We start from the raw sequence: 24,069 nt of genomic DNA on the forward strand, positions 1-24,069 counted from the left end.
GAAAAATATCTGCTTAAAATGGTTAATAAGTATTAGGTTAGTGCAAAGGTAATTGAGGTGTTTGCAATTTTTAACCTTTTAAACTGCAATTACTTTTGCACCAACCTAATAGAATTCATTGCCTCACTGAAAGTAAGGCCATAATTAGGGCTTCAGATCCAGTTCAGATCAGAAGCTCAGGTTAGGAGCTTAGGTCAGACTTGAGATCCAGTTCCCATCAGGCTGTCGTTCTGTTTGGCTCTGAGTGCAGCTTCATCCTCAGGCTGGCGACCAGATGGTAACAGTAGTTCCAGGCTTCATATCTGAACCCAGCTAGATCTGGTGGAAAATAAGTGATTGTTTCCAAAGGATTTCTCATTTAAGTGGGATTTTTTTCTAAGAGACCTCAAGCAAACATCTCCCCACATCTCCTTTGGCAACTGGGTCACCCGCTTACTCCTAACCAATCTCTGTAGGAAGAGAATTGCCATGTACTCATTGGCGTAGACCTTTCCATCCCTCTCCAATCACTATGGAAAGAGTGATGGGATTCTCATAAGAGTTGCACAGGCCATTCAGGGCCAACACGTAAAAAAATAATTTCCTAGATCACATGACTATACAGTGCAGAAGCAACTATTGAGACCACCACATACCCTGGGGTCCTTCTTCTTGTAATCCCACACTGGGCTTTTGTGCATCAGGTTGTAAGTCTAAAGGAACCAAAAGAAGAAGTGGTCAGAAAGCAAGGGGAAAGTGACTTGTGGGAAAAACACTTTGACCTCAAGGGCAGGGTTTGTACTGCAGGTATCAAGCTGAAGTTCAGAGGCGTGGAGGCATAAAACAGTTATTCATTCATTATTTCATTAGGTGCCAATTATGAGCTAGGCACTAAATGCCAGGGATGCAATATCTGCCCCCTGGAGTTTCCATTCTAGTGGAGGTGAGAAAGGGGTGAGGGATAAGAATAAAATATAAAACTGGGAACAGAGAGCCATGCTGGTGCAGATAGTAAGTGAATAGCATAATTCTGAAAGGTGAGTTAAGCTAAAAGAGAGTCTTCCATATACCTTATTTCCAGAGAAAGCAAAGGGAAGAAGGGCCTGTTTACTAAATGGCGGCTCTATCTGTTCCAGCATTATCACAACCATAGTCCATTAAGTACCATCTTTAGAGTTTTTGTCCAAATCCACGTGTCATCTGGACCATTATTTCTTTACTACAGAGGGTGCCAAAAAAACGTATACACATTGTAAGAAAAGAAAAACTGTGTTAAAAAATTGTAATACTCAATATATACCGATAACAAAAGGTGATTACAAGTCATGTTTGACTTCTGCAATTACAAGAGGCGCTCAGAGTGGTTACCATTAGCATAATTTTAATACTTTTTTATCCCTTTCTTAAAATGTGTATACATTTTTTTTGGCACCCTCTGTTTTTTGCTCAAAGAAATTCATTTAAACTTAGTTTACTGTAATTTTTACTTTTATCCTAGCAATCCGCAAACTGAAAAATTTAATATGCTTGTTCTATTTTAATATGTATTCATTAAATGCATGATCAAATTTTCAGCAACAACAACAACAAAACAATAAAGTCTTTCTGTGGACCGCTTCAACATAATCTTCCACCAGTGGAATCTGTCTCACACTTGGGGAAGCATTGCTTTATTCTGTTCATCCCTTTGGAATCCCTAGACTCTTATTTCAGCATAAGCAACACATGTATGGGGCTCTGAACCTCTAAATTTAAATGTCCTTTAGCAACTCTCAGGGAGGCATTTTCTGGGGAATTTCAGCTTTTATTTTTAAATCTCCCAAAGCTGTTTTCACTCACCCTTGTGGGTGTGTCCTGAGAAAGTTCTCTTTATTCCTTTCCCAAGATGGAATTCGAAGTTGGGTGTCTCCGTGCTTCGTGCTTCGTCCTCTGTTCACAGCCCCGGTGCTGTTGACTCAGCAACTGCAGTGAACACTTTCTCCATCGCAGTTTGGCTGATGTATCAACCGTGACATTTGCCTTTTACAGATTAAGAAAAGAAGGTGTCCCCCACGTGCTGCTTGTGCTAAATCTCCTGACACATTTATTTGCGATTTATTGCATATTAGATTTCAGGTCTTCAATTTACATCTTTCTGGCAAATAGACAGTGTCAGAAGGTTGTGTCTTAGCATGGGCCTGGAGTTGCACGTACATAAAACACGGGCAGATTCAAATGGCAAAGCTCAGAGGGGAAAAAAAGGACATACCATAATTGTTTAACCCGAATTGTTTTGCCCTTTCTGCTGCAAAAGTGTCAGACTAGAAAGCGACATCATTTAAAAATACTGCAGGTTGTTTCTGGCGTTACTCGTTGATAGTTTTCGTTTTGTTTACACCTGAATTAAAAGCAATGTCTGACTGTTGTAAAAATGTTTTTTTGTTGCAAAATATATAGTACATACCATAGAAAAGCTTTTTTTAAAAACTCATGTCAATTGTCATATTCTGTCATGATAAAAACTGCAATCAGAAAAATATGAGCCAATTCCTTCTAACAAGGCCTTCGTTAAAACCATTCACAAAGCAGGCCCTTTCTCTCTTTTTCATTCAGTTAAGAAGTACTACTTAGGTAATAATGGCCATATAATAGAATTTCATATTTTGTTTGAAATTTCTTATTTTGTTACTAAGTAATAAGCTTAGATGACTGGATTCTGACTAACTTTTGCCGCTTAGATCTAAGCAGGAACTACCTCTCAGATTCTTAGTTTTCTCAACTGGAAAATTGGCTTAATAATAATTGAGCTAAAAGCTGCCTTCTAGCCTTGTTAAGGGAATTAAATGAGAACATTCATGTGAAATGGGTTTGTAAATTCTATGGCACTATAAAATGTACAAAACATTGGAACACATATTATATCAATTTTCATATAAATAGTATAATATAAATTGGCATATGTTGCAATTATTTAATGACAGTCAATTATACCATGCAACTTCATAAATTTAAAGTATCCAGGATTAATAAGTATGCATTCAATTTCAAATATTATCACCCGTATAATATATAGGGAACTGACTTGAAGTTGTCCTATTGGTTTGCTCTTTAAGAATATTGCTCTTTAAGAATATTTCTGGATCATTTGTAAACAACATGGATTTTAATACTAACTGAATTACTAGAGTTGAAGAATTTTAACTTTTTACTTTGTATTTTTAAATGGCTTTTGCCAGGGTAGACTTGCTAAATTGGGCTACATAAACACATAATAATTATTATTTTTTTAGTTTTTTATAGTTTATCATTTTTATATTTGTCCAGTGTGCTATGAGAGGTTGAATAACATTTATCAACTTTCAGCTATGGAAGCAGAACCTGGAATTTTGAAAGTATTTTATTTATACCAACTCACGTTAGGTCCATGGTTTAAGGACTGCCAACTTTCCACCGTTGTAATTATAGCCATAACAGGTCCTCAGTTATTTGAACTAAACAGTTCACAATCTTGGAACAGTACTTTTTGAATTTTTCTTCAAGTTATACATTCATTAGATTTTTTTAAGGTGAAATTACTTTATATATATATATGTATATGTATGTATATATATGTATGTACATATATATGTGTGTATATGTATGTGTAAATACACACACACATATATGTATATACAGAAATTTAAAGTTTGTATGAGATGCATTCACAATTCTTAAAGAGTTGGTCATTCTGACTTCCAATATATATTTATATATTTCAGAAACACTAAATAAAACTTTCACTTAAAAAGATGTTCTTCGTACTTTAAAATAACTTAAATTTCTTTAGATGTGAGTACTATGCAATTAAGTAATCCCCTTTATACATAAAAAAGTGTGAGATGTAAATACTTAATTCTGCCATAACTACTAACAGAAATGTTATCATGAAGTGCTTTCTACCTTCTTGGGAAAGGTAATAAATATCTCCAGATCTGTCCTTTTTTCCTTTTTTTTTTTTTTTTTTTTTGAAAGAAGTGCTAATCATATTGACTGTCCAGTTCTAGCAGGGAAGAAAAAAACACAGAAGGCATGGTATCAAATAGTATAGTAGGGAAAACCTTCTGTTTGTCAACTTTGGCTCCTACAAATGACATTATTTACTAAGATTCACTCTCACAAAGTATCTCTTGTAGCTGTCACATTTCTTAATTCTCTAAGTTCAAATACATATTCTTTGCAATATTATAACTCCCAAATTGACCTCTAGTTTTATAGGTAATTTTATTCTTTTAATACATAATTTCCACTAATTCATTTGATTTGCTTAATGGGACATAACTAGTTTGTGGTGGTCTGGCTTGGTACTAAGCTTGATCTCTTGCCTACTTCTGAATCAACACAATTCACATAATTGTGTTTAGGTAAACTCAACCCCCACCGAATTTAGAATTATGTGTTCACTGTTAATTTTGGCAAAACTTTTTTTTGTTGTTGTTATAGCAATATGGAATATTTGCATAGCTAGACGTTTTCAAGGTAGATCAAAGAAGTTTGAGTCTGAAAAAGGAAAGGTTGATATGATGTACTGTTACATTCCAGAGCCAAATATATACGTTAAATTCCTTTTCATCAAGCCCAAGCCACCTTAAGAATGTGCCTGATGTGGATCAAACTGTCTTTTTTTTCTTTGTCCCCCTTTAGAGCTTGGCTTCACTTATCTGTCTCAAATTTTTCTTAGAACAAATGAGCTAATAAATTCCTAAACAAAAGTTGTAAAACTCCATAATCACCCACTAAGTTAATTTACTAGTTTGTTTGAAAACTATTGCTCGAAAGGAGAAAAATACACTAGAAAAAAACACTTGTAGGTCTGTCTCTATGCTTTTCCAACATCTTATAAATTAATTCTCTTGATTGTGTATACTGAATTTGGAGGCACATGTAAAAAAAATTGACTTACAGCTAAGTATGTCAAGTAAGTACAAGATTTGTAGGCAGACACAATATTTGTGCTCAAATTTGAGCTAAATTTTGTATAGCTTTTTTTCTTTGCACTCATAAAAGATGACATTTCATTCATTCAATTCAGATTTTAGACTTTGTCCCTGTAAGTAATATTAATTGTATTTGAATTGCAAATGACCACATAATCTCATTTTTAATTTCAAGGCCTGGGGACTCAATGATTCTACTAAAATTCAAACAGATGTTCAACATGAAGAATGTTTACAGACTTACTAAATCAAATGTTTTTAGTTACTAAAACAAACCATTTTTGTGTGTGGCCTCATTTACACAACAATTATGTGTTCAATGATTGTTAAAGCTCCTTAGTTTCTACATTAGAGAGTTTGGAATCTTACAAATTTTTCAGTTGTTTAGGAAAAAATACATGAAACAAGGGTTTTCAGATACTGGACAGTGAAATCAGTGATACTGGAGAAGTGGGAAATAAGCAAGTAAAGTCCTAACGATTATCTCAACTTACCACCTTGAGAGTTTTCAGGCATTTGTATGGGGGAAAATGCAGGCAAAATCAGGTGGTTACCTTGCATCCAGGTGACAGAATTAGAAGGTTCAAGAGAATAAGAAGCTGGGGTTTCTAAGACTTTATAATGATGAGGAAAACATTACACACAGAGAGAATAAGCTCCCGAGATCTGCCAAGGGTTTCCTCCTTTGAGTCTTCAGCTGAATACTGATCAATGTATGCATGTGAGCAAGCAACCAAGACAGGGAAAGAACCACCTGAAAAAATCAGATGGAAAAATCCTGGAGCTACATTGAGCCTTTAGGATTCAAGGTGGGGAAACGTTATAAAACATGGATTATTGAGTAGTGCTTTAAAATGCCATTGTCTTGGTAGTGGCGAAAAATTAGCCCTGGACTACAGACCTTTCTGATTCCATCAAGCAAAGCTTAGAAACAAGCATCAAAAAAGATCAAATTATTTCCACATGACTTCAAAGTCCCAGAGTATTTCAAAGTCCCAAAAAGCTCAAGAGTGTTTAAAAAAAACACAAAAGACCCAAGAATATTTAAAGAAATAATCAGAAAAATTTCCAGAAATGAAAAATAAGAGGTTCAATGAACCAAGAACAATAAAATTAGAACAACTACATGGTGTACCATAATCAAATTGATTAATACCAGTGATAAAGAGAAAAATCTTAAAAGCAGCTAGAGAAAAAAACAGACATAGTACATAAAGAGAAAAAATTAAGATGACACATGATTTTTCTTAGGAAATAATGAAAAACAAAAGATAATGGAAAAGTGTCTTTAAAATACTGAAAGAAAATAAAATTGTCAACCTGGAAGTTGATAGCCAGTATAAAACCTTTCAAAAACTAAGGAAACATAAAATATTTTTCAAGGATACAAAAGATGAAAACAATTCTTACTATTAAAACTCTACTATAAGAATATCAAAAGAATTTCTTCAAGCAGAAGAAACATTATACCAGATAGATATCTGAATCTACACTAAATAAAGAGCACCAGAATTAGTAGTATATCAATACATATATTCAATTTGTTTATTTCAAAAATAAGTTTAAAAGATAATTATTTAAACAAAAATAATAACAGGGCATTGTGGGGTTTATGACAAAACAGAAGCAAAGTCCATGACAACAATATTAAAATGCTGCAATAGGTAAAATAGAAATATTCAGTTGTATATAAAGTGGTATAATATCATTTGAAGGTAGACCATAATAAATTAAAGATATATACCAGAAACCCTGAAAGCAAGTGCTAAACAAACATATACAAGACATTAGAAGTAATAAACCACCATGGGGATAAAATGAAATCATAAAACATAATTAATCCTAAATAAAGCAGAAAAAAAAAGGGAGCAAAGAACAGATGAAACAACAGCAACAACAAAAACAATAGGCTTTAAACCCAAACATGTCAATAATCACATTATATATACATAGTGCAAACACCTCGATTAAAAGGCAAAGAATGTCAATTTGTCAGACTGTATAAAAAAGTAAACCCCTGCTATTTGCTGTGTGTAAAAAACTGAATTTAAATTAATGCCATAAAGAATTTGAAAGTAAAAGAATAGAAAAGAATATACCATTTTAATACTAACGAAACGAAAGTGGGAATGACTATATAATATTAGACAATGTCGATTACAGAGCAAAGAGTTTACTAGTAATAAAGAAGTTTATTTCATAAGGATAAAGTGGTCAATTAATCATGAGGACATAACAATTATTAATGCTTAAGTACTTAATAATAAACTTCCAAATACATAAAAGAAAAACTTTGTCAACCCGAAAAAATAAATAGACCAATTCACAATCATAGGAAAATATATCAATACCACTCTCTCAATAATCAACAGAAAATGTACAATGAAAAATGGATCCATAAGAACACAGAAGAATTGAGAAATATTGTCATCTACTTCCCCAAGTTGACATTTAGATATTATCACTTTACACAACAACAGCAGAATATACACTTTTTTCAAGTGCATACTGAAATTTTCAAAACATAACATATTCTAAGCTATGAAACAAGTCTCAATAAATTTTAAAATATTCAATAATATAAAATGTTACATAATGCAATTAAATGAATAATCAATAATAGAAAGATATGTTTAAACAGTCTCCAAAGGTTGAGAACTAAGTAAGTTATAGCAAAGCTAAAGAGAAAATCAAAAAGAACATTAGAAAGTATTTCGAGCTGAATGAAAATGAAAAAAATATCCAAAATTATGTTGTGCAACCACAGCATTTCTTAGAGAGGGATTTATAGCAATATAAATCTCCAGAATATCTATCACATCTTTAAAAACTAAAAGATCAAAAACTGATTAAACCCAAAGTAGAACAAAGGAAATAATAAATATAAGAATAGAAACCAATGAAATACAAAACAATAGCAATAGAGAAAACCAATGACATCAAAAGTTGGTTCTCTAAGAGTATCAATAAAATTTATAAATCTTAAGTCAGACTGATCAGGACAAAAAGATAAGACAAAAATTGATAATATCAGGATGACGGGGGAAATCTACAGAATTTACAGAGATACGAAATAAAATAAGGTAATATTATAAACAAATTTATGTCAATTTCCTCTATAATTTAGGTGAATGGAAAAATTATTTGAAAGGCATAAACTACTAGGGTTTCCCAAGAAGACAGAGATGGAGAACTAGAGACAGAGATAGAAATGATAGATATATATAGATAACGTGTACAGACTATATCTATCAAAGAAACTGAATTTGAAGTTACAAACTCTCACAAAGAAAACTTCAGACCTAGATGACATTACTGGTGAATTCTTCCTAACATTTAAGAAGAAATAATGATAATTCTAAACAAACATTTCCAAAAAGTTAAAGAGGAGAAAATATTTCCCAATTGGCCTGATATCACAGCCAAATAAATACATTAATAGAAAACTGCAGACCAATATTTAATATGAACAGAGACACCAACAATTTTACACTTATCAAATAAGGAAATGGTACTAAAGCCATGGGATACTTACGCACAAAACAAACAAAACTCCAAAACAGAAAAATCAAAAAGAAATTCAATCTATACCGTGCACCATATTAAAAATTAACTCCAAATGGATTATAAATCTAAATATAAAGCTAAGAATTATAAACATTCTGCAAGAAATACATGAGAAAATCCTTGTGACCTTAAATTAGGCAAAGATTTTTTTAAAGACCGAAAGCATGCTTTATAAAAGAAAAACTGATAAATTGAACTTTAGTAAATTAAAAACTTCTGTACTTTGGAAGATATCATTAAGAAAATGAAGAGATATGCCACAGCCTGGGAGGAAATATTTTTCAAGTCAAATATCATATGAAGGACTTATATTCAGACTATATAAGGAAATTTATACATTTTGTACATGAAAAGATGTGCAAAATTATTAATTACAGGAGAAAAAATTAAACTCACAATGGGATGCCTATCTACACCTATAAGATAGTTAAAAAACAAAACAAAACAAAAACAGAATGATAATGCCAAATTCTGGTGAAGTTGCAGAGCAAGTAAATACACTGCTGGTAGGAATGTAAAATGGGGAGGCTTTAGTCAACAGTTTGGCAATCTGTTGTATTCTTAAACATGCACTTATCATATGGCCCAGCAATGTCACTCCTAGTTGTTTAAGTGAAATGAAAATTTATGTTCACATCAAAGTCTGTACTCAAATGTTTACAGCAGTTTTGTTTGTAACTATAGAAAACTGGAAGCAACCCAGATACCCTTCAGTTGGTGAATGGATGAAAAATGAGTGCTACATCTATGCAATTGAATAAAATTCAACAATAAACAGAAACGTGCAATAACATGGAGAACCTTGTATCAGTTTGCTAGGGCTGCCATAACAAAGTACCACAAACTGGGTAGGTTAAACACCAAAAATATATTTTCTCAGTTCTGGAGGCTGGAAGTCCTGAGATGTCAGCAGAGTTGGTTCCTTCTGAGGGAATGAACAATCTGTTTACTGCCTCTCTCCTAACTCCTGCTGGTTTGCTGGCGATCTTTGTTGTTCCTTGGCTTGTAGAAACATCACCCTGCTCTGTCTTCATCTTCATATGGCATCCTTCCTGTGTGCTAGTCCATGTCTGAATTTCTTCTTTTTTAAGGACACCAGTCGTATTGAACGGGGGGCCCATCCCATTATACTATGACCTGATCTTGACTTAACTAAGTATATCTATAACGACCCTATTTTCAAATAAAGTCACATTCTGAGGTACCGGGGATTAGACTTCAACACGAGTTTGTATGAACACAATTCAACTCCTAACAAACCTCACATACGTTATGTTAAGAGAAATAATCTGGACTCAAAATGCTACATAGTATGTTATTTCATTACATGCCTTTCTGAAAAAAGTCAAAACTTTAGGTACAGAAAACAGATCAGTGGTTGCCAGGGGCTACAGTAGGGAAGGGGTTGACTATAAGGGAGCCTGGGGGAATTTTTTGGAGTGACAGAATTGTTCTATATCTTGATTGCGGTGGTGGTTATATGAGCTCAGACAATTAAATTTGTGAATTCATCCTAGAAAAAGTGCTACATAACTCATTGCTGAATATCACTATGGTCACCTTCAAAGTACTCCCCTTGGGAAGCTATGCACCAATGCCGGTGTCTAAGCCACCCTTCAAAGCAATTCTGGAAGTCTTTTTCTGGAATGGCTATCAGAGCTGTCGTCATATTACCCTTGATGTCCTGAATGTCACCAAAGTGTCTTCCTTTCAATATTTCCTTTTCCTTCGGGTAAAGAAAGAAGTCACTGGGGGCCAGATCAGGTGAGTAGGTAGGGTGTTCCAATACAGTTATTTGTTTACTGGCTACACACTCCCTTACAGACAGTGCTATGTGAGCTGGTGCACTGTTGTGATGCAAGATCCATAAATTATTGGCAGAAAGTTCAGGTCATGTAGCTTTTTCACTCAGCCTTTTCTGCACTTCCGAATAGTAAACTTGGGTAATTGTTTATCCAGTTGGTACAAATTCATAATGAATAATCCCTCTGATATCAAAAAAGTTTAGAAACATCATTGTAACAAGTTGGCGAACTTAATTGTCAGACTCCAGTTGCTTAATAAAACTTGTTAAACTGTACACAAAAGGGGTGGATTTTAATCTATGTTAATTGTACTTTACTAAAAGAATGTGGGAAAGTAAATGGTTACCACTTATGGTTATTTTTTGCTTAAAGCCTTGCATTTCCATGGACAGAAATTACCTTTACTGCATAGTGAGACTGGAAATAGAAGGACTTTCTCTTTCATCATTGGCCACCAACTAAGTGCAAAATTGATGAAAATTTTCGGGAAAGTGATTGTGCAAAAAGAAAATCTATATATATGTATACGCTTTGAACCATTAATCAGAATTATTCCTAGGGAAATGGTGTGCTTACCAAAGATGCTCAAACAGTCTAAATACCATATGAAGAGGGAATTAAAGAATTCAAATAATGTTAGTATAATCAGATTATGAGGAAGTCTCTAAATTAATGATGTAGATTTATGTCTATCAACCCATAACGTATCTATAGGACAGTGGACTAACATTATGGTGTTTACTAAGCCCACATGTCCCTTTTCTTGAGAACTACAGCATGTCCTACTCAACTAATATGAATGGAGTCAGAATTCTCTCTTTCAAGAATTTGGAATTGAAGTTAAGAGGTGCTAGTTTTCAGATAGCTACAAGAACTGAACATTCAAACTCCAAAATTGTGATGAAGCCAAAACAGTGAGATAAATAAAAAAAGCAGGTGTGCAGAAAGAAGCAGACATGAGACTAAATGGCTTTGGAGAAAGGGATAAAAAGAGTGGTGGTAAACAAAGGGTTTCTGAGGATCTCTTCTTGAATCCAGGTATATCTTGATATACAGCTGTTCTCTTACCCTTGGGTGTTGTGAAATCTACTTGATTCCTCATTTCCAATTTCCTTTTCTCCTTAAATTAATAATTTACTTGTAATTGAAAGTTTGCATGAGACATAAAATTAATAACTTACAACCACAGAATGTGTGTGAGATAGAGGAAGAGAGAATGAGTAAGCTAGCTGCAGGATATATACAGAAGAGTACTAGTGATTGTCTGTGGTAGGTTGTAATCATAGGTGATTTTACTTTTTCAAATATACTTTATACTTAGAGAACAAAGATTTTTTACAAAGAAATGTGCCACTCAACACAAATTCTAATCACTACAAGTGAAATTGTTACTGGTCTAGTATTTGATCTTTAATTACAATAGCTTAGAACTCTGAATTACCATCTTTTTTTTATTTTTCCACTTCTCATATGGATCTGCTTGCAATGAGAATGTATTTATTTTATAAGAAAAGAGCAATAAGCACATATAAAATAATTCAAAATGGATTTCACTGTTATATATATAGCCTACCGTGTTTCCCTGAAAATAAGACCTAGTCCGACAATCAGCTCTAATGCATCCTTTGGAGCAAAAATTAATATAAGACCGAGTCTTCTTTTACTATAAGACTGGGCCTTATATAATGTAATGTAATGTAATGTAATGTAATATAATATAATAATATAATACCTGGTCTTATATTAATTTTTGCTCCGAAAGACGCATTAGAGCTGATGGTCTGGCTAGGTCTTAGTTTCAGGGAAACACGGTATATTCAGATATTAAATTCTATTGATTCTTTTTTGTTGTTTCCTTATGACATGGAAAAATTTTCTTGTTTGATTGTCATTTCCCCTTGATGATGCTTCTCTTTTAAATTCGTGCCTCTCATAGCTTCCATGATGTTTGCACAATCAAAAAGGGAAAAACAATACTTATCTTTCTTTAAATAAAGCCCCCCCCCTTAGTAAAAACATTTCCTGAAGAAGCTCCATTTTTTTGCTTTTATAGGAATTTGTCATATTTAATATTTCACAAAATTAATTTTGTATACTGTGATTTATCTTAGGATATTAGATATTTCTGCTCTCAGTAACATCACTTCAACATCTGTAGTTTATTCTTTTTCTTAAGCACTTTTCATTCTAATTTGTAATAGTATATATCTAAAGGCAACTGTACATCACTGATCATTTCCCCTTCCTCCTCGTCCTGTCTCCTCCTCCTGTTCCTCCTTCTCCTCCTCTTTCTTCCCTTCTTCTTCTTTCTCCTCTTTCAAATAAGGTTTGACATACAGGCGTGTTTTAAGATCTTGTCTTCATTCCTTTTTGAACTGGTAACAAGTGGGAGAAATGATAAACGGTCTTGATAGAGAGTTGGCTTCTGTTTCTTGCTCCTACTTAGGTTTACAATGCGAGAAATCAGTAACACCCATTTACTAAGTATGCACTATAAGCCAGGTACTAAACCAAATGCTTTATATGAATTATTTTATTTAAGCCTCCCAACAACCCTTATAAAATGCTCTTAGAGTCTCCTGTAGAAACTGAAGCCCAAAGAACTTGCTCACAGTCAAATAGCTAGGAAGAGGTGAAGCTCTGATTCAAATGCAGATAGTCTGATTTCAAAGAACAGACTCTAAACTTGGACACTACATGTGGCCAAGGTCACTGAGGCTCAGTACTTGGACTTTGCAGGTGGGAAAGCAGTGTGCCTGGATCACCACAATGGCCTGCAGATGTGTGTCATTGTGACCATTGACTGAGTTTCTCCACTGGGAGAGGCTCCTCTAGTCTCCAACCAAGACTGATGTTGTCCATTTAGGTCAAATTCAGACTGATTGTTTACTCCTCTAGCTGTGGTTTCAGGATCATTTTGGGGGGAAATTTCTTACCCATCCTGAAGCTCAAGATGTCCTATGCTGGTAACTGAGTGATTATTCAAAAAAGAATTCCTTCTTGAGTCTATTTCTTTAGTCCCATAAGCAACGTTAAAGGTTACTTTGCTTGTACTAATTGTTTATGGCAGACATGGAAGTTTACACAGACTGGCATTTGATGACCTCAAAGTGTGTATAAATACAATTTCTTAAAATAATTAAATAGTTGATAGTAATCTTTCTATGGAGGCTGGTGCACAAAGGATCCACTTTTTCTCTGGTCATATTAATGTGGAATAGGTTTGGGGATGACAAATATATTTCGTGGCTATTATATTTTTACTCTTATTATACATCACTAGATGTTATTTAATCCTAAATACTAAATTAAAATGTTACTTATAATTAAAAAAAAAGCAATCTAGATGTCTAGCAATATGGGATTAGTTAAGGAAATTTTGTTCGTAACATGGAGTACAATACTCATTAAAATATATTTATATAATCATGTTAACAATGTTATGGTGTGTGATTAAATGAAAAATATTAATAACTACCACAAGTCAGGATATGGAATATGAGTTCATTTCTGTAAAACAATCAACAAAAAATGTTTGCCTATTATGAGAAGTTTTAAATATCTTTCTTTTATTTCTATCTTTAACACTAAATATGTATTGTTTGTACAAGGAAAAATAACCATTCACAAAATAGTACTTTAGAACAATGTATAGGGAAAGAAAACAATTTATGAAAGAAAACAAGTTAGGTGATGAAGACAAATATAAAAGGCATCTCACTGAAAATGCTTTCTTAAGATTTTAGTTATGCAAATGTTAAGGACCATATGCTAAACCTTGCAATTTGGCATGCAAATAGCTCGTTGTCTAATGGCCTGGGGGAGCTTGCCCAGGTTTGGTAGATTATTTAAAATTATTTCAAATAACCAAGTCCATTTAGTATACAGAACCAAGTAAAGAATCATAAAATTTATCCCAGGTAGAAGTATGTCAGCTACATTATAAAAGACACATAAGTTATATTCTAATATTAATTCTCCTCAGTGCCAATTATGTCTGTATGCATCTATATTACCTTGAGAATGGGATTTTTATTGGCCTAGAGCAAAAATCTTATTCCTTCTAAGGTCCATCTGGCCATTTGCAGTTTTATTCATTGGAAGGTTTCCAAAAAGATTTAACATGTTCCAAAATACATCTTCCCTTATATTCAGGATTCAATATAAACTTTAAATATGTATGTTGCCAATGCACATGATATGTTTAAACTTCTTAAAAAGCTCCCCATTGCTCTTTGTGTAAAATCTAAACTTTAAAAAAATGATTTATAAGTCCTCCATGATCTGGCTTTTGCTCTCCCTCTTGCCCCATCTGATAGGATTCTCCAGGCCCTCAGTATGCTTGGATTAAACTAAACTTTTTTCCATTACTTGATTGTGTGACACTCCCTAGTTTCCGTGTCTTTGTATGTGCTGTTCCCTGTGTTTGGAATGTATTGTCCATTCTCCTAACTAACTCCTACTCAAATTTGAAGGCTGGTCTGAGATGTACCGTTTCCTCTGCAAATCACATCATAGCAATTTCACAGTGATGGCAATAAAATTGCCCCTCCACCATGTAGAAAGTATACATTGAATCGGTAGTGATGGATATCATGCAGTTTCTTTGCTAATATTATGATATTTTTCAGAAGATGAATTTGATTCTGTCCTCAATATGGTATATAGAAAAGACCAAAAGATTTAGAACCAAAAAGTTTTTTCTGGTCCATGGGTTCTGTGTTTGCTGTGAATGTGATCTGTAATGAATTACTCAACCTTTTTAAAATGATTAAGTGTCATACATGTCACAGTCATTTTATTGTCCACATTTTAGCAGAAGTCTCATAAGCAACATTTGGTGGTCGTTGGGTTGTCACTTCTGAAGTTCTATCAGTAAGTATCAACACCACCGCCAAATGGATGTACAAACTAAGTGAAAGCTGTACACTTACTATGCAAATACATTGTCACATACCCTGGCCCACTAATTATGTTTCTGATCCTCCAATAAAGAAATTCCAGAGGCACCACCATCTTAACCTGCAAAATTCTTATAGTTATAAGCATATAGCAATCAAAATCCATCTCAAATGGATTTGCTTAAAATTAAATTGGCCAGGGCCATTAGGGAGATTTTTTTAGTTGTCTTATTCTGTCACTGGATTAAATTAAAATTAGATTGGCCAGATCCATTAGGGCGATTTTTTTAGTTATCATATTCTATCATTGGATTCATTGATGAGGAGTTTGAATGATGAAAAACGCATAACTTGGCATAAAATTAGCACCAAGGTAAGTGGAAGGAAAACTATTTTTTAATGGATTTAAAAAGCATTGTCTAGGGAAGAACCTCCATTTAGGAAACAGTGACATTTGACTAATTAAAACCTGAGGTATCTCCAAAGGTACAACTTCAATGCTGTCTCCTCTTTTGACTGTCAACACTCTCTTTAAATAAGGTGTGTTGGGCTCATTGATTTGCATGAGTTCTTCTGGTTTCTGTCATCTGAAAGTCATGTCTTACAATTTTGAATGTTTATGAGCTTTGACAGCTCCCATCTGCTGTGGGGATGTCTTAGTGCCCCAAGCCTAGTTGGCAAAACTCAGTTAAATCTTTGTTTTTACTTGATGGAATTTAAATTATTTATAGTGGTTATATCTCATTGATTATTAGATATATTTTTTTATATACAAGGACTTTCTGTCACCATTTTTCCAGATTATGAATAAATGTGAAGCAAAATGACACATACTTCTTATTAACATACACTTTCGGATATTGTGATCATAATTAGTTGGTATGTAGTCCCTTCATTAGTTATTTATTTATTCACCTTCATTTCCACTTCATTTTGGAAAGGACTTGTGGTGTTGTCATTTCATTAGGAAAAGTGCAAGGGTAGTGATATCAGAAATGTCAAGTATTCAGAAATTGGTGACTTTGAAACAATCACCCTTGTAACTCTACAGAACTGTAATTTAACTATGGCAGGATGGCTTTCTACAAGAAAGGAACTAGGGTAGAGGTCAGCTATGAATGCCATGTGTGTCAAGATGGCTGATGCACAAGCCAGGTTGCCAATTCTTTAATTCATGGACATTCATGCTCTTTGTATCACTTAGTTAATAAATATTTAATGGGAACCTACTGTGTGTCATTCATTGTTCTTAGTACTGAGGAAAAATAAAACAGAAACGGTAACTGTCCACATGGCGCTTACATACTAATGAGACAAGTTAGGTAATAACCTGAAGACATTTTTTGAAGAGCTCTGTGAAGGAAATACAGAGAACTCTGGCAGAAAACAATGGAGATGGAGAGGTCAGGCAGAGAGACACTCTCCTGCATAAATCCTCATTGCTCTGTCCCTGGGTTTGTTTTAAAATATCCTTACACATTAGAATGTGAGGTTGTGATATTATATAAGCAATGGACATTGTGCTTCTAATGTTATATGTTTAGGTCCAACTTTTCAAACCCTTTTGTAAAATAATCATTCTTCTCAAAGATAATACTGCCTACCCAAATGTAGGCAATATAGCCTACCTAGCTGTATGCAGTATTTCAATTTCAATTACTGGTTTTATACTAACAAAACCATGCTACATAATAGTGATAAATCTTTTTTGCTAAGCTCGAGTTATACCATTCAATCTTCACAGTCTGTCAGATAGGTGTATATTATATTTATTATTATTATCAACATTTAAGCTCTTTTCTCTTAGCAAATTGCAATTATACATTACAGTGTTATCAACTATAGTCACCATGTTATATATTCGATCCTCAGACTTCATTAATCTTATACCTGAAAGATTGTACCGTTTTACCAACCTCTCTCTATTTCCCCATCTTCCAGCTCTAGCGACCACTTTTCTACTCTCTGTTTCTATGAATTTGACAATTGTTTTTAGAGTCACATATAAATTATACCATGTGGTATTTGTCTTTCTCTGTCTGTCTTATTTCACTTAGCATAATGCCCTCAAGGTCCATCAATGTCACAAATGGCAAGATTTCCTTCTTTCTCATGGCTGAATAATATTCCATTAAACTCGTGTGTGTGTGTGTGTGTGTGTGTGTGTGTGTGTGTGTGTGTGTGTGTGTGTGATAGTTTCTTTATCCATGCATCATTGATGGACACTTAGGTTGCTTCCATATCTTGGTTATTGTAAATAGCAATGAATGTAATGGTGCAGATATCGCTTTGATATCCTCTTTTCATTTCCTTTGGATATATACCCAGAAGTGCTATTGCTGGGTCACATGGTAGTTTATTTTTATTTTTTTAAGGAGCCTCCGTACATTTTTCTATGGTGGCTGCACCAATTTACCTTCCCACTAACTGTGCACAATGGTTTCCTTTTCTCCACATTCTTGCCAACACTCTCTTGTCTTTTTGATAATAGCCATTCTAACAGGTGTGAGGTATCTCGCTGTGGTTTTGATTTGCATTTTCCTGATGATTAGTGATGTTGAGCACATTTCCATATACATGTTGGCCCTTTGTATGTCTTCCTTGGAAAAATGTCTATTTGGTTCTCTTGCTCATTTTTTAATTAGACTGTTTTTGTTTGTGTGTTTTGTTTTGTTATTCCATTCTGTAAGTTCTTTAGAATTTTTGGATATTAATTCTTTATTAGGTATATGATTTACACATATATTCTCCCATTCTACAGGTAGCATTTTCATTGTTTTGGTGGTTTCCTTTTCTATGCAGAAGCTTTTTAGATTGATATAGTCCCAATTGTTTATTTTTGCTTTTGTTGCCCTAGGTTTTGATGTCAAATCCAAAAACTCATTGCAAAAACTGAGACTGGTGTCAAGGAACTTATTCCTTATGTTTTCTTCTAGGATTTTATGGTTTCAGGTCTTAAGTTTAACTGTTTAATCCATTTTGACTTGATTTTTGTGCATGGTATAAGATAGAGGTCCAGGTTAATTTTTTTTGTATTTGGCTATTGCGGTTTCCAAACACCTTTTATTGAAGAGACTGTCCTGTCCCCATTTTTATTCTTGGATCCTTTGTCATAAATTAATACACCACATATGCCTGGGATTATTTCTTGGCTTTCTATTCTGTTCCATTGATCTACATGTCTATTTTTATGCCAATACCATAGTGTTTTTGATTAATATAGCTTTGTGATATAGTTTGAAATTAGGCAGTATGGTGTCTCCAGTTTTGTTCTTCTTTCTCAAGATTGCTTTGCTACTTAGAGTCTTCTGTGGTTCCATTTTAGGATTGTTTTATTATTGTTTGTTATACTATTTTTAAATCATTTTATGCAAGTGTAACATGCAAGTAATAGAGTGCACAAATCTTAAGTGTACAATGTAGTAAATATTTATGAAGTGAATACACCAGACATAATATTAGCAGTTCTCAGAAAACACCCTTGTACTATCTCCAGTCATCACCTATTCCCAATAGTAGCCACTTTTCTGACTTCTATTACATTTGATTGGAGAATTTCATGTGAATATGCATTCTTCCATGTCAGGCTTCTTTTTTCTCAATGCTGTATCTTGAAATTCATCCATTTTTTTGAGTAAAACAAGTTTTTTTTTTCTTTTCATTGATGTATGTTATTTTAATGCATTATTATGCCATGATGAGTTTATCCTTTCTACTGTTGAGGGACATTTGATTATTTCCAATTTTGGGCTCTAATGAATAAGAGCTTTGAACATTCTTGTTCATGTATATTTGTGCACAAAGGTACCTGTTTCTGTGGTTGGACATTTAGGACTGGAGTTGCTGACTCATAGGGAATGTGTATGTTCAGTTTTAGTAAATACTATCAGTTGAGATTTTATCAGAGATACCAAATCACTGTGAGTAATAAACAACAAGGGATTTATTATAGTAGTTAGACTTTACTCAGTTGTTGAGGCTGGTAGAGCAGACTATTGAAGATGCTGCCATTCTGTCTAGTGTTGAGCTCCACATCACTCTAATTCAGCCAGACCAGAAGCTGAAAGGAACATTAAATGTAGAAGAGAACAATAGCAACCGAGAATTCACAAAGAAGAACTATAACCCTTCAGGAAAAACTGCAACCCTTGAGAAAAACTCTAACCTGTTAAGAAAAGGCAAACCTGCTTATGCCGCTTACCATCTCCAATCTTGGTGCTCTGGGTGCAGGATCATTTGTATTATTTGCCAGAGCACTGCACATACTTGGCCCAGGCATTGGAGAAACTCAAGAAAGAGATTAACTAGAGCTGATGAGCAGTTGGCAAATCAGTGACAACATACAGTAACTTTCACCATGCCTGAGTTCCTGCATTGAACATGAGAGCAGAAGAACTATGGCACATGGTCCTTCCCTGCCTTCCAAATATTGTTTAGAATGTATTTTCTGGTCAATGTTAACAAAGAATTACAAGGGAAAAGAGCTTTTGTGAAAGGTAGTTTCAGATTAGTTAACTAGATAAATAATAAAGCCACCTTGTTTCAATTCTTGTCACCTTGATATCAATACATACCTTTCCAACTACCCTTAACATTTATAAAAGAAGCTAACCCATGTTTCTACCTAACATGACACACCTATCCTTATACAACTCAAAATATACTATCCTTCTCCTCAAAAGAGAACATAAAGTCTTTTAATTTCTTTTTAGGTTACATTATTTACTATTCTAGTTGAATCACATTCCCATTTTGAAATCCCCTGCTTAAATACTGAGATATAAGTTCATTGTCTATGAATGCATCTTATGTCTGGTGGTGGAGAAATGGGAAAGAAAAAGAAAAAAAAAGTTGGTTAATATTCAAACAATTAGAGTCACACCAAAAAAAAGAAAAAAAGAAAAAAGAATATCCATAACATTATAGTCTTCATTTCCACATCTAGCCACATAATTGTAGATTGTATTTTTCAAGTCCGTATTTATTTTTTCCCTTAGCAAGCGCTCAGCTTGTCATAATTCCTTGACTTGTGTGGTGACTCAAAATTTTATTGCTGAAGGATCTATTTGCATTCTTGCCTGTACTGGGTTAAAATTTTTCATTGATTTTAATGACAGAATATAGAAGTATTAAGAGATACCCAAAGGATATTCTGAATTTCAGACATACTTCCTTATCCCACTGTGTAGTAATGAAGCAATTTCCTCCTGATGTATCAGGAGCAGCTTCCCCACACAGTACAGTAACTATTGTCATTTAAACCTATAGTGGCCAGTTATCAATTTCAACTTTCAATATAATGGAAGCATTACTATGTCCCCTGGTGGACGTATTCACCTCTTGAGAACTGCAGACCTTGTGACATACATTAGCCCAATATTATAGACCCTAGTCACAAGTGACTCTTTACATTGAATTTAAATTACCTAAAATAAGATAAATTTAAAAATCCATTACTCGAGCTGCAGTAGCCATATTTCAAAAGTTCAATAACCACATATAGCTAGTGAATAGCATATTGAACTACACAGATACACAACAGTACTAACAAATCTAAAGACCATCAGAATAAAAGAAATTGTTGGCAGAAGCAAACTTTTTGCTAGAGAAATACTAGAGCTAATGGTGTGAAGAGTCCCTCCCCTTTCTAGCCATTGATTCCTGGACTGATGTATTTTTGGCTGGGAGAAACAACACTAGATATAGGTTGCTGATTTAGAGCATATACTGCATCCTGGAGGACATCATCTCAGCCCTATAAGGTGTGGTATTCTTACCTAACTGATGCCATAATTGAGTCTTCAAAATCCATTCCACCATTCTATCAGTACCTCTAGCTGCTCAGCATGTTGGGGAGATAACGGGAGACTAGTGAATTGCATAAGAACGAGGCTGTATCCCTTGGTTAGAAGCAAAGCTATGTGGAATATCATGATGGTGAATAAAGTTTTCTAGAAATCCTTAAATTATGGTTTTGGCAAAAGCATTATGGGCAAAAAAGTCAATCCATATTCAATGTGAGTGTCTATTCTAGAGAGAACAACGTGCTGTTACTTTCATTATAGAATGGTCCAATGTCATCAACCTCCACCAAATGGTTGAATAATCTCCTCAGGGAATGGGACAAATTGAGGGCTCAGCATTGGTTTCTGCGAGTGGCAGACTGGACATTCAGCAGTGGCTTTTTCCACGTTGACCTTAAAAAGTGGTAGTTTATTTCTTTGAGCTAATGCATAAACTCTGACCCTAAACCCACAGCCACCTTATTTATAGACCCATTGGACAGGACAATAGTTTGTGGGGAGAATCTGGCTGACTGACTTCCATAGAATTCGTCATCTTGTCTGTATGCTCATTAAAATCGTCTTGTTTGAGATTACCCTTTGGTAAGCAGTCACATGAAGAACACATACCTTCCCAATCTGTGCCCATTGAATGAACCCATTTTCTAATTATGTTTCTCCAAGTCCTCAGACACTCATCTAATCATTAACCATGGTCCATTAAGTAGTATAGATGCATACCCCTGGTCATCTGTTTCTCCTTACAGGAAAAGCAACCAGGTACATGGCTCAAAGTTTGGTCCACTGGAATACTACCCTTCAGCACTATTCTCCAGGGCCACTTCAGAGTGGGCCTGTACAGATACCCTCATCTTGGTATCTGAAAAAGAGAACATTTTCCCCAGTCAACTGATTATAGGGAGATCTCTATATGGCCATGAGGGAAGGTTGAGAAGGGGGAGTCAGTACAGTAGGCACATGGCTTGCGGGCATATGGGCCACTTGCTCATGTAAGTTATATTTACCTTTAGGATACAGTTGAGCTCAAACTTGTACACACCGCATCCATTTGACAATGAAGTTCTGTTGTGCTGTCAAACTTTACGGTATGATTGTCAGACAACACCTACTTCTTGATGGGCAGCTAAAGTCTCATGGCAATTTGGTGACCTATGGTCAAGCATTCATTCTTTGCTTCCAGTAGAAAGACTGAGCTGTTTCTCAAAATGACAATAGTTATTTGCAGAGAATGGCATAGCTTTGATCTAAAATCCTAATGTTTGCACTGTGATCTATTTACAGGGTCTTGTCAAAGTCTCCATGAAGCATCCCTTTCTGTGATAGACTTGTCAAGCATTCTCACAACACGTGGGGTCACATGGTCCAAGTGGCAAGGCAGCTGAAAAAATTGTTTTCAGGGTCCCATTCAAATCTGGCAGATTGCCAGGCTACTCAATAAATTGATCAGAGTAACATACCCCAGTAAAGTTTGTGGTTCTTTAAAATCTAAAGTGTAACTAGCTTTTGGGTTCTTTTCTAATGATAGAAGAAAGAAGATGCAGCAATATTACTCTTTTCCTTTGGAAGGGATTATCTCAACATGCTTTAGACCACCATGCCTCTAGAAATTCCACTGAGGTGACAATTTCCAGAATTTTTCTGGGATTTCTTTACCTTCCTCTCTCATGCAGGTATCTTACCAATAAGTTTTGGGTAGTTTCTGCTTCCTTCTCATTTGGTCTAATCAGCATGATATCATAAATATGAGGTCTGTCAATTAAGCTCGTGAACTCATCCTAGAAAAAGTGCTACATATCTCATTGCTGAATATCACTATGGTCACCTTTGAAGTACTCTCCTTGGGAAGCTCTGCACCAATGCCAGTGCCTTGTCTGCCCTTTAAAGCAGTTTTGGAACTCTGTTGCTGTAATGGCCATGAGGGCTATTGTTGTATTACCCTTGATGTCCTGAATGTCATTGAAATGTCTACCTTTCAATATTTCCTTTATCTTTGGGTGAAGAAAGAAGTCATTGGGGGCCAGATCAGGTGAGGAAGGAGGGTGTTCCAATACAGTTATTTGTTTACTGGTTACAAACTCCCTTACAGACAGTGCCATATGAGCTGGTGCATTGTTGTGATGCAAGAGCCATGGATTGTTGGCAAAAAGTTCAGGCTGTCTAACTTTTTCACTCGCCTTTTTAGCACTTCCAAATAGTAAACTTGGTTAATTGTTTGTCCAGTTGGTACAAATTCATAATGAATAATCCCTCTGGTATCAAAAAAGGTTAGCAACATCATTTTGTCTCTTGATTTGGACTTACGGAACATTTTTGGTTATGGAGAATTGGCTGACTTCCATGGTGCACTTCGACACTTAGTTTCAGAGTCATATTAGTACACCCATGTTTCATCACCAGTGATAACATGGTCCAAAACATCATCTTGCCTCTCCAAAAGATCTTAGCAAACTTCAACTCTCCTTTGCTTTTTGTTCATCGGTGAGCTCCTTTGGGACCATTTTTGCTCACACCATTCTCATGCCAAGATTTTCAGTTAAGATTTTCCTGTTTCTCTGTTGATGTTTACTTGGTCTGCTATGCTTCTCACAGTCAGCCAATGGTTTTGATGACAATTAAATAAAGTTTTGCAATGTTTTCATCAGTTCTGCTTGGTATTGGCCACCCTGACGTCTCTTCATCAGTAACGTGTTCTTTCCCCTCAGAAAAACGTTTAATCCATCTGTACACTGCCACTTTCATCATCACATTATCCCTATAAACTTGGACTAGCGTGTCTCTAATTTCACTTCCACTCCTGCCATGTTTAACAAGAAATTTAATGTTTGTTCGTTGCTCTAATTCAAGATCAGACATTCTCATGTTGGCACACAAAAACACAACAACAACGATGAATGCCACTCAGCAAGACACTGCCACATCGACACGAACACAGCTGTGAGACACTGATACACCGAGGTTATGAAAGCTTACCGCGCTGTTTCTACAGTGCTGCCGATGGAAGTGCATGGTGGCAAGATTGTGAACCTAATTGTCAGACCTCGTATACCTCGTATAATGGACT

Source organism: Rhinolophus ferrumequinum, chromosome 8 (genome assembly GCF_004115265.2).
Source record: "Rhinolophus ferrumequinum isolate MPI-CBG mRhiFer1 chromosome 8, mRhiFer1_v1.p, whole genome shotgun sequence".
Lineage (NCBI taxonomy): Eukaryota > Metazoa > Chordata > Mammalia > Chiroptera > Rhinolophidae > Rhinolophus > Rhinolophus ferrumequinum.